A 14,163-nucleotide genomic window follows, 5' to 3' on the forward strand; every position below is an offset into this window, starting at 1 on the left:
TTGTGTGAGTGAGATTTTTTTAATAGTGTTAATATGTTACTGATGTTTGGGTAAGAATGCACTTGCACCTGAGTGAATGTAGTTATTATGCTGCAATGTGTTTACATATGCTCAAATTAGTTAAGCTAACCAGTTAATATTTGCTTTCAATGACAATATGAGCCTTATCAACTGAACAATTTCAAAACAAGAATATACACATTTCCGGAAACACCTAAAAACACTGGAAGCTTTTTCTTAAGAGTAACAATGCTTTGAAAAACACCAACAGTTGTGACCAAAGACAAGAAAGTGAAACCCTGTGCGTCTGCGGTAGTCAGACGGCTGTAAATAAATCTGAAAGGTCAGCACTTGTTGAAAAATATGAAGCATGTTCTCCTTGTTTTTATCAGTATTAGCAATGTCTCATGGGACTGGATGTGGGGAAAGCTGTTATTTATAAAAGGGATACTCCCACTATATTTTTGTTTACACATATATAACATTCTTTTATTTGGTATTTGATGGAATAGAGGTCAATTCTGAACTCCCCAAATAGGCTGCATCATAAGAGCTCTGTATAATGCAGTTTAGTTTGCAGTCGTGGTAAAATGATCACCAAAACTTGTGCATGAGATGATTCTCAGCATTGGCTTATGGTTCTCCAACTTAAACAACAAGCAGCATCACTGAAACGATCAATTCTTCCCTTATTTTAATGCTGCTAAAAAATGATAATATTTTGTGTGTATGTGATTGTGTATGTGTGTGTGTTGATGTCCTTACATACAGTATGTTATTGTCTTTTTGTGTTCATTGTGTATTCTTGCATGTATTTGATTCTTTCTGTGAAAGAAACCTATCATATGTAGTTTGGAGAAAAAAATGTGAAGTTCTGACTAATTGTTGCATACAGTAATTCCCATTTTAACCAAATAGACCAAAATAGAGTTTATGTTATTTTAGTTGCATATGGTTTTGTAGTCATGCTAAACATCAGAGCAAAGATGATTTATGTTGCCCTCCCTTCATTTGAAAAGAAATACAACAAAGTATTTATTTATTTGGAAAGTGAAAAACGACTGAAAGATGAGACAAGTAACAGAATGTTTATGAAAGCGCCGCCTGCCATTTCACTGATAACTTCAACTATAAATGTGTAAAGTTACTGATAAGTTATTGTTTACAGCCAATGTAATGCTACGTCTCAGGCATGTATAGTTTCATTGCCCACCATGACTCTTCATCTGGACTGAAAATATACATGAGCAGCCATAATCAGTTTCACATTTTAAGTCATCTTAATAAAGTACACAGCAGCCATTATTAGTACAAGACCTGTTATAGTGGTTCTATTACTGTCAACTTAATTTGTGATTGATTGCTTGTGTGGACAATTTGCTTATTTTTTCTTAAAATCCAAAGTTTTGTACAAACTAGTTTTTTGTGTTTTTATGGATTTCTAAAATTTGATGTTTTTTTATAATTATTTATTTTATGCTATGTACATATTAGTAAGTAAAAGTATATATTTGCAAAATACATTTTTTTTAAACAGTGTTGTGACTTGTAACGCTGTAGCCTTTTTACCTCATCTCTGTTTTTTCACTGACTGCACACAGGCGTTTGTCTTACTGCCTGTAGTAGATTTCTAAAGTTAACTCTGTAACACCAAAATAAAGCAACATAAACAACCAAACTTGTTCTATTATCTATGAATGAAGTGCACGTGTGATCAATTATGATGTGGATTTCAGCGAATCATGAGTGCCAAAAAATAAACACATGTGCCACTGATGGATCACTGAACTCTGGGACCTGAAAGAAGGCTCCTGAACACTGGGGCCAGTATCATACATATAACATGTGTGCATAAACAAATAACATGAACCTTAAGACAACAGGTCAATGTTAAATAAGTAGGTAACATTATTCAGTCACTAGATGCCTTTGACAATTAAAACAAGCGTAATGACACAGTGTTCGCTGCTTTTAGGATTTCTGTTACAAACTCAACTTCTGAAGGGTGCAAAGTAATAGTAAAAGGTTGAAGTCTGTGTTTGAAACTTCTAAAATTAATTGTTTAGGAGTACCCTCACTGAATTAATGGTAAATAATAATGGCAACAGTGCTAGAAGTCATGCAATGTCTTTTGACTTCGTATGCACTCAACAAGTTCATAAATGCGTTGCAGATCTCAATTGTGAGAGATTAAGAATCAGCTTTTATTGCATCTATAGTTCAGACAACAGAATACTGTATTTTACATTTTACTGGTTCAAAGTATGCTAATTTTAGGGATACAGTATGTAGTGGTGAATCCAGATTCAGCTGACTCAAACGGGTGGCAATCCTAAAAACAAAACAAAAATATCATCAAAATAAAATATGTTTGGCAAGATAAACAGAAGCAATCAGACCACTATACTGACAGGTCAACAAGCTTTGAACTCTTTTCATGGCATTTATGTAGGTCAGCCTATAGCGAGCACAGAAGACACAGCCATGAAGTTCCCATGTTTAATACCTTACTCGCCTGCAAGACTGTGTCTGCAGACGGCCACGGATAATGCTGATGGCTGAATGAATGTGAAATCTAATCACAGTCACGCACTCAGAATATGGACAAGTTGTCAGTTGTGAAGACTAATAGATTTAGGCCATAATGCCCAAACATGGGCTGTGGATCCACATTTGACGGAAGAAGAATAAAATAAAGCTGGGCTTATAATGTGATTCCTGAGAGACTGCAGAAGCCAACTGTGCTTTTTGGAGAAACAATAATACCAGAGAAGAAAAATGCGATGAGAGTTAAGAAATAGATGGAGCTTTGCAGAAGAGAAAGACCTGATCTCAAGATAGATTAAGGGTTGGGTGTGAATAGAGCCCACCGGTGCTCCAGCTCAGCCGCTGGACCCCTGATAGTCTTTGAGCCGTGCAACAATGTCACCACCAGAGGCCAGGTCTCACTGCTATCTAACCCCATTATCTCAAAGAAAGATTGATACACACCCCCTCCAGAGTGGAAGCACCACAAAAAGTGATGCCCTTCCGTTTTCATTCATGTGGATTCATTAGTCTGCCCACCCCCACATCATTCTATATTTTAAGCCGTCTTTCACAGTTTGTCCAACGACTGAAACTCATTACTTTGGAATACTTATTTTTCCAGACATTCATAAAAAAAATGGAATGGCATTTAAATCCTGCCACATGATGGGAAATGAATAAAGACTTGTTGAAGACTCTGTGGTGTATAAAGCCCTGGGAGCCAGCCAGGTTCAGGTTTGGTTTAGTGACTGGGAGGCTGTCAGAAGCTCATTCCACACCTCGACCTTTGACACTTTTCACACCATCTGAATGGGAGAAAACAAGTACAAAACATGAAACAGATCACAGGATGGACAGAAACTCCGGCCCTGCAGCAACGGTGTCTTTTGGCTGAAGGAAATGGGCCCTTCCCTTCAGACCAGACCCACCTAGTAGCTTTGTCACCCAAGTGAGATGAACCTTGTTAGCAGATACTTGCCAGAAGAAGCTAAGGTGGCTGCAGTGAGAGAGATGGCATCCTGACTGTGAGAACTTTGACGCGACGAGAGGCACCACCCAATAACCATATAAATGGGAGACAATGAAACTAATTGCAATCAGTGTCCTTCTTTTTATTTTATGTCCTGAGGTTCGCCCTGACATTCACAGGAGACCACCGCATGCATTTAAATAATGCAGAGTTGTTGTTGTGGGGCAGAGCGACATACAGTGGGGTGGTGCAAAGGCCCACACTCAGATGACATGATTCAAATACTCCCACAGAAGTAACACTTCAGCCAGCTTTCACTCTTCCCGAGGTCTTTTGATGTTGTGAAGATGAAAATGACTTATAACAAACATGCAGACTAGGATTGATAGCTATTATGTTTGAATTGAGGTTTTATCATGACGAAAGCAGAGTTGTTTAAAAGTTGATATATCAGAGAGCTGCTGTAATGCTGACTGCAGCTTTAAAGAATGTCGTTCTCAAAGCTCTTCTTGTTTCTAGGTCAAACACAGCAAAGGTGATGAGCTAAAGCTGCACTACAGAGAAGTGTGTGGGCATTTCATTATGTTACTGACTTTGAAGCCTGTCTTTTGATGTCCATGCGTTTTCTGTCTGAAATTAGATCATTCCCATGGATTCAGTACATGTATTTCAGACATTTAACACATCAGACCTGCCAGATCGTAAGATTATTAAAAGTAAAATATTTGTAGAAACAAATATTGCGTAGAAAAATTAGAGCATATTGCCAGCTTTCATTTGAAAAACTGTCCCATGTTATTACTGTATTTGACTCAAATTATACTAATGCAAACTAACCCCGCGGTAAATCACTTTAATTTGCCTCATTTGTTCTGTTTTCATATGGCCTGCAAGTGATATTTCTCACTTCTATTTTCTAAATAAATAGATCCTGGCAACACTCGCACCTTTATCCAACACTTCCATTAAATTCTAACTTAAGATCCACGAATGTGTTGTTTATCACACAATACTAATCACTTTTTCTTGCCTCTTTTGTAACATTAGACACACTACAGTCAGACAAAATAATGTTCTACAGATAACTGTGTCGACACAAACCGTTCTCGGATGGAAACATCTTAACATCTGCAGCAGTCATGGCATTACATGTTCTCTTTTACAGCCAGGGAGGGGAACGTGTGAAGTGTGTCACCTACCATGAATGAGGATGATGGGTGATCTGTAAGATTTCTATAGAGGACAACCATCATCTGAAGAGATGTGGCACCTGTAAAGCAGCCTTATCCCTGTTTGAAGTGCATGTTTGTATTGTTGAAGCCAACAAAGGACTTTTTGCCACCTCTGTACTTAGAAGAGAACATTAGTCAAACTAGGGGGGAAAAAACCAGGGGGATGATATGGGGGACGTACTTAAGGCTCTATACGGTGTGCAGGTGTGTGTTGAATGCACATGCATGCTTGTGCATTCGATTACTCCACTGACTGGCCTGACTTCCGTTTTAGGAAGAGTTAGGGAGCCCTCTGTGTTCAGGTATGATGCTGTAAGATGTGGCCTGCTAGTGGTGGTGGGCTGCAGAGCCTGGAGGTTGACAAGGGGTCATCCATCCTGCAGATCAATGCAGGCCTGGGTTGTGGTAGGGAGGAGGAGGCTGACATGATCACTCATTAGTCACCTTTTCACCTCTCTGTAGCTCAGAGCGGTTCAGCAGGTAGGAAGAGCATGTTTGCATTTCCAGAAGCATCTGCAGTCATCATTTGTTGTGGTCTAAGATTTTACATTTAAAGGACTGCCATGAAAAGTAATTCCTAATTGTTGGAGTTGTCATTGAGTTATTATGTGTGTCTTTTACACAAATACAAATGTACAACTTAATAATAAACATATCCTTTTAACTGAGGCTTTGAAAAGTATGTCTTGAAGCCACATAAAGCTCTCCAGATAAATAGTAAAAAGCATGTTTTTTTCTTTGCAGAGTAAAAGTCTTCTTACACTTCTTCGTCTTCTGTGTGATTTTGTTGTGGTTGGCATCCATACGTTTTGCACCACCACCTGCCTTGCTGGGCTGTGTCTTGCCCCGTCTGATCTGGCAATGAGAAGGCAAGGTCAAAGAAGTTCCTGAACGCAAAGCATGTGGGAATAGGGAAACTGTTCCTGAAATGTAATACCAGTTGTTAACTGTTGACTATATGTGAAAGATTCATAAAAAACAAAGTAATTTATATTTCAGTGTTTTAATAAGTTTATTTCAGAAAAGCTTAGCAGAGATGGAAAACATTTAACTTGTGAAACACTTGTATTGTTTCAATGAACACTTCAAGTAACCTCTATGTAAATGTAGCGACGCACAAAAACAGAAAATACCCACGAACATCCTTCAGTTTTCGGGTTCTATGCATCTTTTCATGCAATGTCTCCACTTGCAAACAACTAATGCAAAGAAAGAATTTGGTTTACGTTATACTGATCAATGGTCAATGCTTTAATCAAACATTACCGATTCACAGGCTTGATTCTATTTTCTTATTTGTAATTGTTTTTTAAGTTCTATTGTTGCTGATTGAAAAAAATTCCTTGATTGAAAAGAAAAGCCAAAATGAAAAGGGAATAAAAGAGATGCATGCATGTCTAAATTGATCTGCATTATGTGGACATGTACTGAGTGAGTGAGATTGGGTGTATCAATTACAAGGTGACTAGCAGGGTAGAGGAGCGGGGTTATCATTAGCAGGGACTGGCGCTGGCCTCTGGTAGTTCCAGTAATTACCTCACAAAGGGTGGTGCTTGCCTTCCCACTGCTTTTCCCACACTGCACTCCAGGCTCAGAATTCCAATCGGCCCCAGACCTGCAATCTCCTCGGTTTTAGACAGCAAATTACTGACAAGTCCCATTCTTCACAACACTGTAATTGCTTTTTAGTGCTGTTTTTATTGAGGCAACCCCAACCCCCTTGCCCTTCCCTCAATAAAGCTAAGTCAGGGAAGGGGCGAAGGGTTAATATAGATAGCATTAGTACCTAATTGGAAGGTCTCGGCATGCAGGAAAGTTTCATATAAGTCCTGTCATCGTTTCATCTTATCCAGACCTTGATTGAATATACCGGTGATTCGGTATTTTATGTAGTTTGTATAGTGATCAAGATGGATGTGTTTTCTTTATAAGTCATACGTTCCACATTCGTCATGAAGGTAGATGAATCTCTACAAAACTGCTTCTGCGTGTGTCTGCTCCAGAGAAGTGAAGTAATTTTAGGCTCTTCACATCCCATACAAAGAGAGGCACTGAGCATCTTGGCTACTCTACGACTTATATCACTTTGTGTTGTCTTTCCCACCCCTGCGCATTACTCTCTCAATGTATTACTTTGTGGAAATCATTAGTCTCCATGTCAATACAAGCTCGGAGCAGAGAAAACATCTCATTATGGGACTTAAAGAGATCCGTAGCATTCTCGGCTCCGTCAAGCTGTTCTTCCTTTCTTCAATATATTTTCTTTCCTTTCACTCAGAGGACAAATTCTCAACGTTCCAATGCCGGACAACCAAACAGTTGCCATTTGAAATGAGAAAAATAGGAAGAATGGAAAATGGCCGAGGGATTAGAGGATCTAAACAGGATAAAGGGATAGGAGATTCTTGGTGTGATCCAGTTTAGTTTGAAAGATGGAGGGTCTTAACAAGGATTTGAGACTTTAGAATTCATTGTGCCATTATTTCCATCCTTTGCAGTTTCAGCTAAATTGTTTGCCGTTTTGTGGCCCAGTACAAGCCCATAGATCTAAACATGTTTACATGCAGCTGAGCACAATATTTGTAATTATTGTAACACAATGTGCCTGTTATCCCTTTTTTCGGATGTGTAAACATTTCCAGGTTGTTTCCCACCATTTGTAAATGTAATTGGAAAAATCCATTCACCTTGTAGGTTTTTCCGGTTTTCATCACCCACAACAATTTGTAATAGCCCTCAAGAAGTTTGTTATAACTTTAAAAGGAACAAAATACAAAGATATTATAGGCCAAATATCTAAAAGAAAGAAAATGTCATATGCAAAGATAAGTTAAGTATGGTTAATGTGATGAAATAGATTCACATTCCTCCTTTTTTTTTGTCAAGGCATCAAACGTGACCACATCCTCGCTTTATCAGGCTGAGCAGCAAAGTGCCCTAGGGGTACAACCTGCAATTGACTCGGGTAGCAACCTAATTCGCCTGTGCCCTCATGTGTCCATCTCCCTGTCAGTCTGAGCAGGTTGACACCTCTGACCCTGTCACGGGTGTCAAATAGCTTGTCAGAGGCCTTCAATAAAGTACAATGACAAGCCCTCTAATGCATTACCGCACGAGTTCCAGCCAGAAATGAGAGGCTGCAGCCTTTCCAGCCTCAAGGCAGACAGGTGCGCCGTCGAGCAACACACACACACACACACACACACACACACACACACACACACACACACACACACACACACACACACACACACACACACACACACACACACACACACACACACACACACACACACACACACACACACACACACACACACACACACACACACACACACACACACACACATATACTCACGCAAACACAGACACACACCGGACACAAATAAGCTCTCCCTATCAAAACAATCACCAACAAAATGATAGTATATATCAACCTTAATATTGTTAGAGTAAACCCAACTTCACCAAAATAATGCGTAATTATAAGATGTTGAAATGATCATTGTGTTTTTTGGCCCTTGGCACGCACACGTGTATGCAATGTTCAAAATGCATCTAAATTCATTACTCAATCACTTTAGGATTATCATTGAGGGGCTGACATAACCAAAAGAGATCAGTTGTCAGTAGCAATAAAAAACACCATACTTGGACCACCTTGGGAGCATGTAAGGCCTGTCACCATGAGGCCCCTCTAAAGGGCCCAAAGGGCCACTTACAATCAACCTGTCAATGTCACGGATGCTTGAATTTTGAATAATAAGATGAGACCGTGTTACAAATCATTTGGCATTAACATGATAAGTGAAGAATCCTATGTGCCAGATCTGGACACTACCTGGTTTTGATGCCACAGGTTTTGGTTGGTGCTGGTTTGTCCTTAAGGCCCTGCTTCAACATGCTGTACATTCCAAACAATTATCTACCCCAGGGTGCAACAGGTTCACACTTAAATCTTTGATGCCTCCTCCAATGGGATATAGCTGGATTTAAAACAGGGAGCAGGGGTGGGACAACCCTTAAAAACCTGTATACATAGCAAACATGAATCAACTTCAAACCAACCCACTGAGGGAAACAAAAAACTCTTTCAAAGAAATACTTTTATCCTCAATGTTGTTTCATCTTGCAATGGCTCGTCATAGACCATGTGGATGCTTGAAGCAAGTTTCAAAGAGCAGAAGTAGACTCAAACATTACACCAGTCAAAATGTCCTTTGACTTCATAGATGGTGGTGACCTTAAATGCAGGTCACTAAAAGGGTGCTGAGACCCTTCAAAGACATGGACCATGGTAACCTCACGTCTAACCAAGTCATCCTTTAGAAGGAAATCCAGCTCCCTGGCATGAACGTTGTGTTCAACGTGTACCCTTACACCTTGCCAGTACACCCGTTTCCTGCAAGCCAGCGATTCCCATTCTTAATGCAGTCCACTCCCACACTAGAGGCCCACATGTCCTTTCTGAGGAAGTGCGTCCTTGAAGAGCTTGTCTCAACCATCTGTCACGGATGTCCCTGGACTTCTCCCATTGATACTTATGGCTTCCCCATATACTAGAACAGGGGTCATTAATATTTGTATTACATCACAAATGCAGTAGCACAAGCAACATTTCGATTAAATCAAGCCATGGTTTACCACCATCTTCAAAGGGTGTTACCCAAATGTATGGTCTGATTTGCATTTACACTCTTCATTGCCATTAATCTGGATCGCATTACTGCTTTTGTTTCCATTAACTGTGCTGTCAAAATACATGAGAACCATTTTTATGCGGCAATGACTCAATATGCAATCGAATATTTCCGCATTTACCCAGGGCGGAGTGCAAAATGTTATGTAAATCCCCTTAACGACCTTTTCAGGCTGCGTACAATCACCATACAAAGGTGATTGGCAGCCGACACTGCTGCACATTTATCCTTTTGCCCCAGCCGGTCTCTCTCTGTAGCGCCCCCTACTGTGCGAGGCGTGGGGTAGGGTGCCCAGTGGCACTTGTTGCCAATGGATGAGGCCAGCATGGGTCCTCTCATGGCAACGATGCTGGTCGTTGTAATAATGTTTGGTTTGTTTCCTGCTTCACACCTCCTTTGGGATTTTGCCCGACCTATAATCCAGGACATGAGACGCAGAGGGAGGCATCCCATGCCTGTCCATCTGAGTTCCAGCCCTGCTTAGCCCAAACCAGCTCCTTTGTATGATTCACACAGCAGTCTATTGGTTGCCTGTGGGCCATTTAATAATGTGCTTCTATTATCATGATTATTATGATTATTGAAACGCCACACCATATACTGTACACAAACTCAACAACTTCTTTGAATAATGTTGCATTTAAGATTGTGAAGGCCCAAAACAAGGCCAAATTCTCCCTTATGCCTCCACACACATTCCCTCTGTCTCTGTCACACACACACACACACACACACACACACACACACACACACACACACACACCACACACACACACACACACACACACACACACACACACACAAACACACACACACACACACACAACACACACAAGATCAGCGTTCCCAAGCCCCTCACTGAGCGTTTTTATCCTTGCAAGGCCTTGTCTCAGAGGGGAGTCGGCCCCTACTGAGATCCTTACCCACTTCCTACTGGGAAGCCTGTTAGCTCCTTGGCATCCCATTTCCTTTCACAAACTGCAGACAAGCCACTTTTTGCCGGATCAGCCATAAATGTACATTGATTTAGGCATGACTAACTCAGCTACTTGGATAATGCCTCTCAGGTAATAGAGTAGTTTGTATACATTGCCCAGAAATGTCAAAAATAAAATGTCCTGTTATAAAGGAGCTATGTTGAATCCTACTGTAGCTGTGCCGCGCCCCCCAGGTGGGGATAGGTGTTCTGGGAGCACATTTGAAACAAATAAACAAGGGATTTAAAATGAAAGAGAGAGAGAGAGAATGAGTGCACACGTGCGGAAAAAACGTTGTCAAAGCTTTTATACAATTGAGGACATAAGAAGTTGTTTGTGTGTTTGTGTGTGTGCTTTGGGGGACTAATAAATACACCCCCTACTGTCCTATTTCTAGTCCTGTGTCCGCACATCACAACTGTCAGTGGGTAGTGAGATATGAAGCCGAAAAGGAGAAACCGTGAAGGAGGAGAGCCATTCAAATGGATATTACCGCTGTGTTTGCCTGTGGAGCATGGAAAGGTGGATTTAGCACTACCCCTAGGATCTGTACTGTACATTCGGCTCACGGTACGTTATAAATATATATTATGACAATGTCAACCCAATAAAGTTTTTTGTTTTAATTCCAGTTATAATCGTTATTCATAAAAGATAGGTCAGCTGCTATTGGAGATATTTTTTAATCTGGACACAATCCAGTTGATTTCTGAGCAATATTTCTGCCTCATATATCTTCTTGAAGCACAATGACAACTCGTCTAAGGAGATGTTCAGCCCTCAGGCATCATTTTTCAGCAAAGGGATTATCTCAGAGTCCAGATATGTGAATTGGCTACGGCAGAAGTTACAGGTGTTATAAGATATTATTTTAACAGCTTTCATTGCACGTGTTTCCCCTGATCTCTGTTGTCACACCTCAACACCTGCACCTGTGCTCTGACTGTGCAAAGAGGAGGATCGGGGGTTTGACTTTAGCTGCTGAATAGAGAATCACCAAATCTAGCAACAGGTTATTGCAACAGTTTACCTTTTTTTTTGTATCTGATTCTACTGTGTTGTATTTTGTAGTGAGGAATTACAGAACTGTGCAGAGTTAAAACTGTTATTCTGTGATGTTTTATTTAATTTATTTTTGCTGTGGTTTAAACAGTATGTTGGTATATGGTCTAGCTGATTCAGTTACAGCAGAAAAGGAAGTAACTAACCTGTTTTGCATCACAAAGATGAAAAACAGGTTTCTTTTAGATGTCATTATTTAAGAAAACTGTTTTGCAAAAAAGAAAAAAGTGTTTCACTTTGAAAACATTTTTTAATCCATCTGCACATATGGCGATACAGTATAACGGATTCCTGTTTTTCTTTTTAGAAAATAATATCCCCCCTTTATTTCCCATGATAGTAATCTACCTCCATCCTCCAACCCTCTAGAGTAGACCAATCGAACAGTGCATTGTGAGAGGTTGCAATTGTTTACGAATTTTCCAATTTCAGAAATGACATGCCTTCAGGTTGTGTTTGAGGGGAGTGAGCGTTTTTCCTTAATAGTCAATTAAAGTACATTACTTTGTTTATCAGTCATTATAATAACATCCTTAGCAATCCATTAGTACCAAGGATAACAATTTGTTGTGATTGGAGTCTTTTCCAATGTAAAATCAGAAAATACTTTTGCACCAGAGTGTGACCATGTGAGTGAAGTCTGCTGGAGAGCGTCAGTCACGAATATCAGAGAGGTTTGGATAAATCTTTGTTAATCTAGCTTTGCAAAAATGGACCCTATGAAGTACTTTGAACTTAATGATGTTAAGCCATGCGCAGGAGGCGGATACATGTATTGCATCAAATGCATTTTCCCACTATTCACCCATGTATTCACCTCATAAATTAGGAATGCTGTATAGGTTTAAATGGAGGGCTGTGAACCCAATAGTTGTGTCTGAGATACTGCAACAGTTTTTGCATGTGACCTTCTTGTCTAGAGCAGAGACTTACAGGTTATTTTAATGTTACCCCCGAACAAAATGTAAATGGGCAGAATCAATTGAAGAAATAAATGTTTGAATAGAAAAATGGGTTAACATTGAATTCTGTATAGATATAAGGGGAGCACGGTTCTGTTAATAGGTTATATAAAACCTTAAGAGAAGGCTAGGAGTAGAAATGCTTTGTAATGCAAATGTGATGTTCAAAAGTTCCTAATTCTCTAGTTGTTTAAAAGTTGTTAAAGTAAATAATGATTTGAAACATTTCTGTTTGATTGCACCACGGCAAATATATATTGAAAACAGAGTTAAATCTGAGTATCTCTAAACAATTGCTTCTCTGTAAACACCTTCCACACACACATACAAAAGACAGCAGTTGCTGTGAAAATATGCTGAGAGCGATCTCTAAGGCATTTGGCAGGGCACAACCACAAATTATGGAGGAAGAGTGAGACAGCATTATGAGCCTTCACTGTGTGGTCCATCACCAACTATAGACCCTTTCCCCTCCTGCTGCTCTCTCCTGCCCTTCTCCCCTCCTGCTGCCCCCTCTGCTGGGGGTAGCAGGCATAGTTGACCCTGGTTAAAATTCAACCAGCCCAACAATAACGTGGTTAGACTTTCCCTTAATGAGATGGTCATGCATCAAAAGGAAGTGGAAGCATTTGAAAACAAAAACCTCTATAGAAGATTAATTTAAACAGTCACACTATGGAGAAGTATCCATAAAGGTTGATATCACCTAAATGAATCACCCTATAAGACCTTGGATGCGTGGTATCCGCTTTATTATGCACAAACCACAATTGAGAAGTTATTGGCCTAAAATAAACACAGCATATTTACCATGTAAGAGTTGTAAACTCTAACAATCTGTGGCATCCGAGACTTATTGATAACAGTGACTGACAATACAACACAATTATAATTATATATGAACACATTTATTAATTAGATTTATTAATGAAATATTGTGGACAAGTAAATACCAACAATAATATATAAGTATATTGATACTACTCCATTCAACGCATCTAGTCAAAAACCAAAGGGGATCCTTCTCTTATCTTTGGCCTATTTTATTGTCTTTTGAAAGACATGCCTGACCACAGATTGTATCTTATTTGTTGTTTGTGCAAAACTGTTGTGCTATAATAACAAAAATAATGTATCAATATATGCTCTACTAATTTAATTACATTTTATTATGTATGTCTGTGTTTTGATGCGATAATTCCCATTTGTCGCTTTTAAATGTACTTTAAATAAACTTTACTTTAACAAACAATTAGCATCATACACTGCCATGCACACTTACATAACATAACAGTAAGATAGTAGAACAATTGAATCCCATATGCAGCAGTTAAGCCACCTTATAAACACTGAACTAGGCCTAAATCATCATTAGTTAATCATATCAATTTTTATAGATGGATGACAAGTCTCTCTTATCTTAAATCAATATTAAACAATTTCAAACAGTGAACACCCTTGTCATGTTTGAATGTATGAATACAAATTAAATTAAATTAATAAAAGTTAATTACAGAGGTGGGAGAAGTACTAAGATCTTGTACTTAAGTAAAAATAGAACTACCAGAGTGAAGGAATACTATGTTACAAGTAGATGTCCTAGTAAAATTCCAAAAGTATTAGCATCAAAATATACTTAAAGTATCAAAAGTTAAAGTACTACTAATTATGAAAATTGGAACATTTCAGAATAACTTATTGTGTTTATCAAAGCTGGTAAAGTTGCTGCTA

This window comes from Trematomus bernacchii, unplaced genomic scaffold (genome assembly GCF_902827165.1).
Source record: "Trematomus bernacchii unplaced genomic scaffold, fTreBer1.1, whole genome shotgun sequence".
Classification (NCBI taxonomy): Eukaryota; Metazoa; Chordata; class Actinopteri; order Perciformes; family Nototheniidae; genus Trematomus; species Trematomus bernacchii.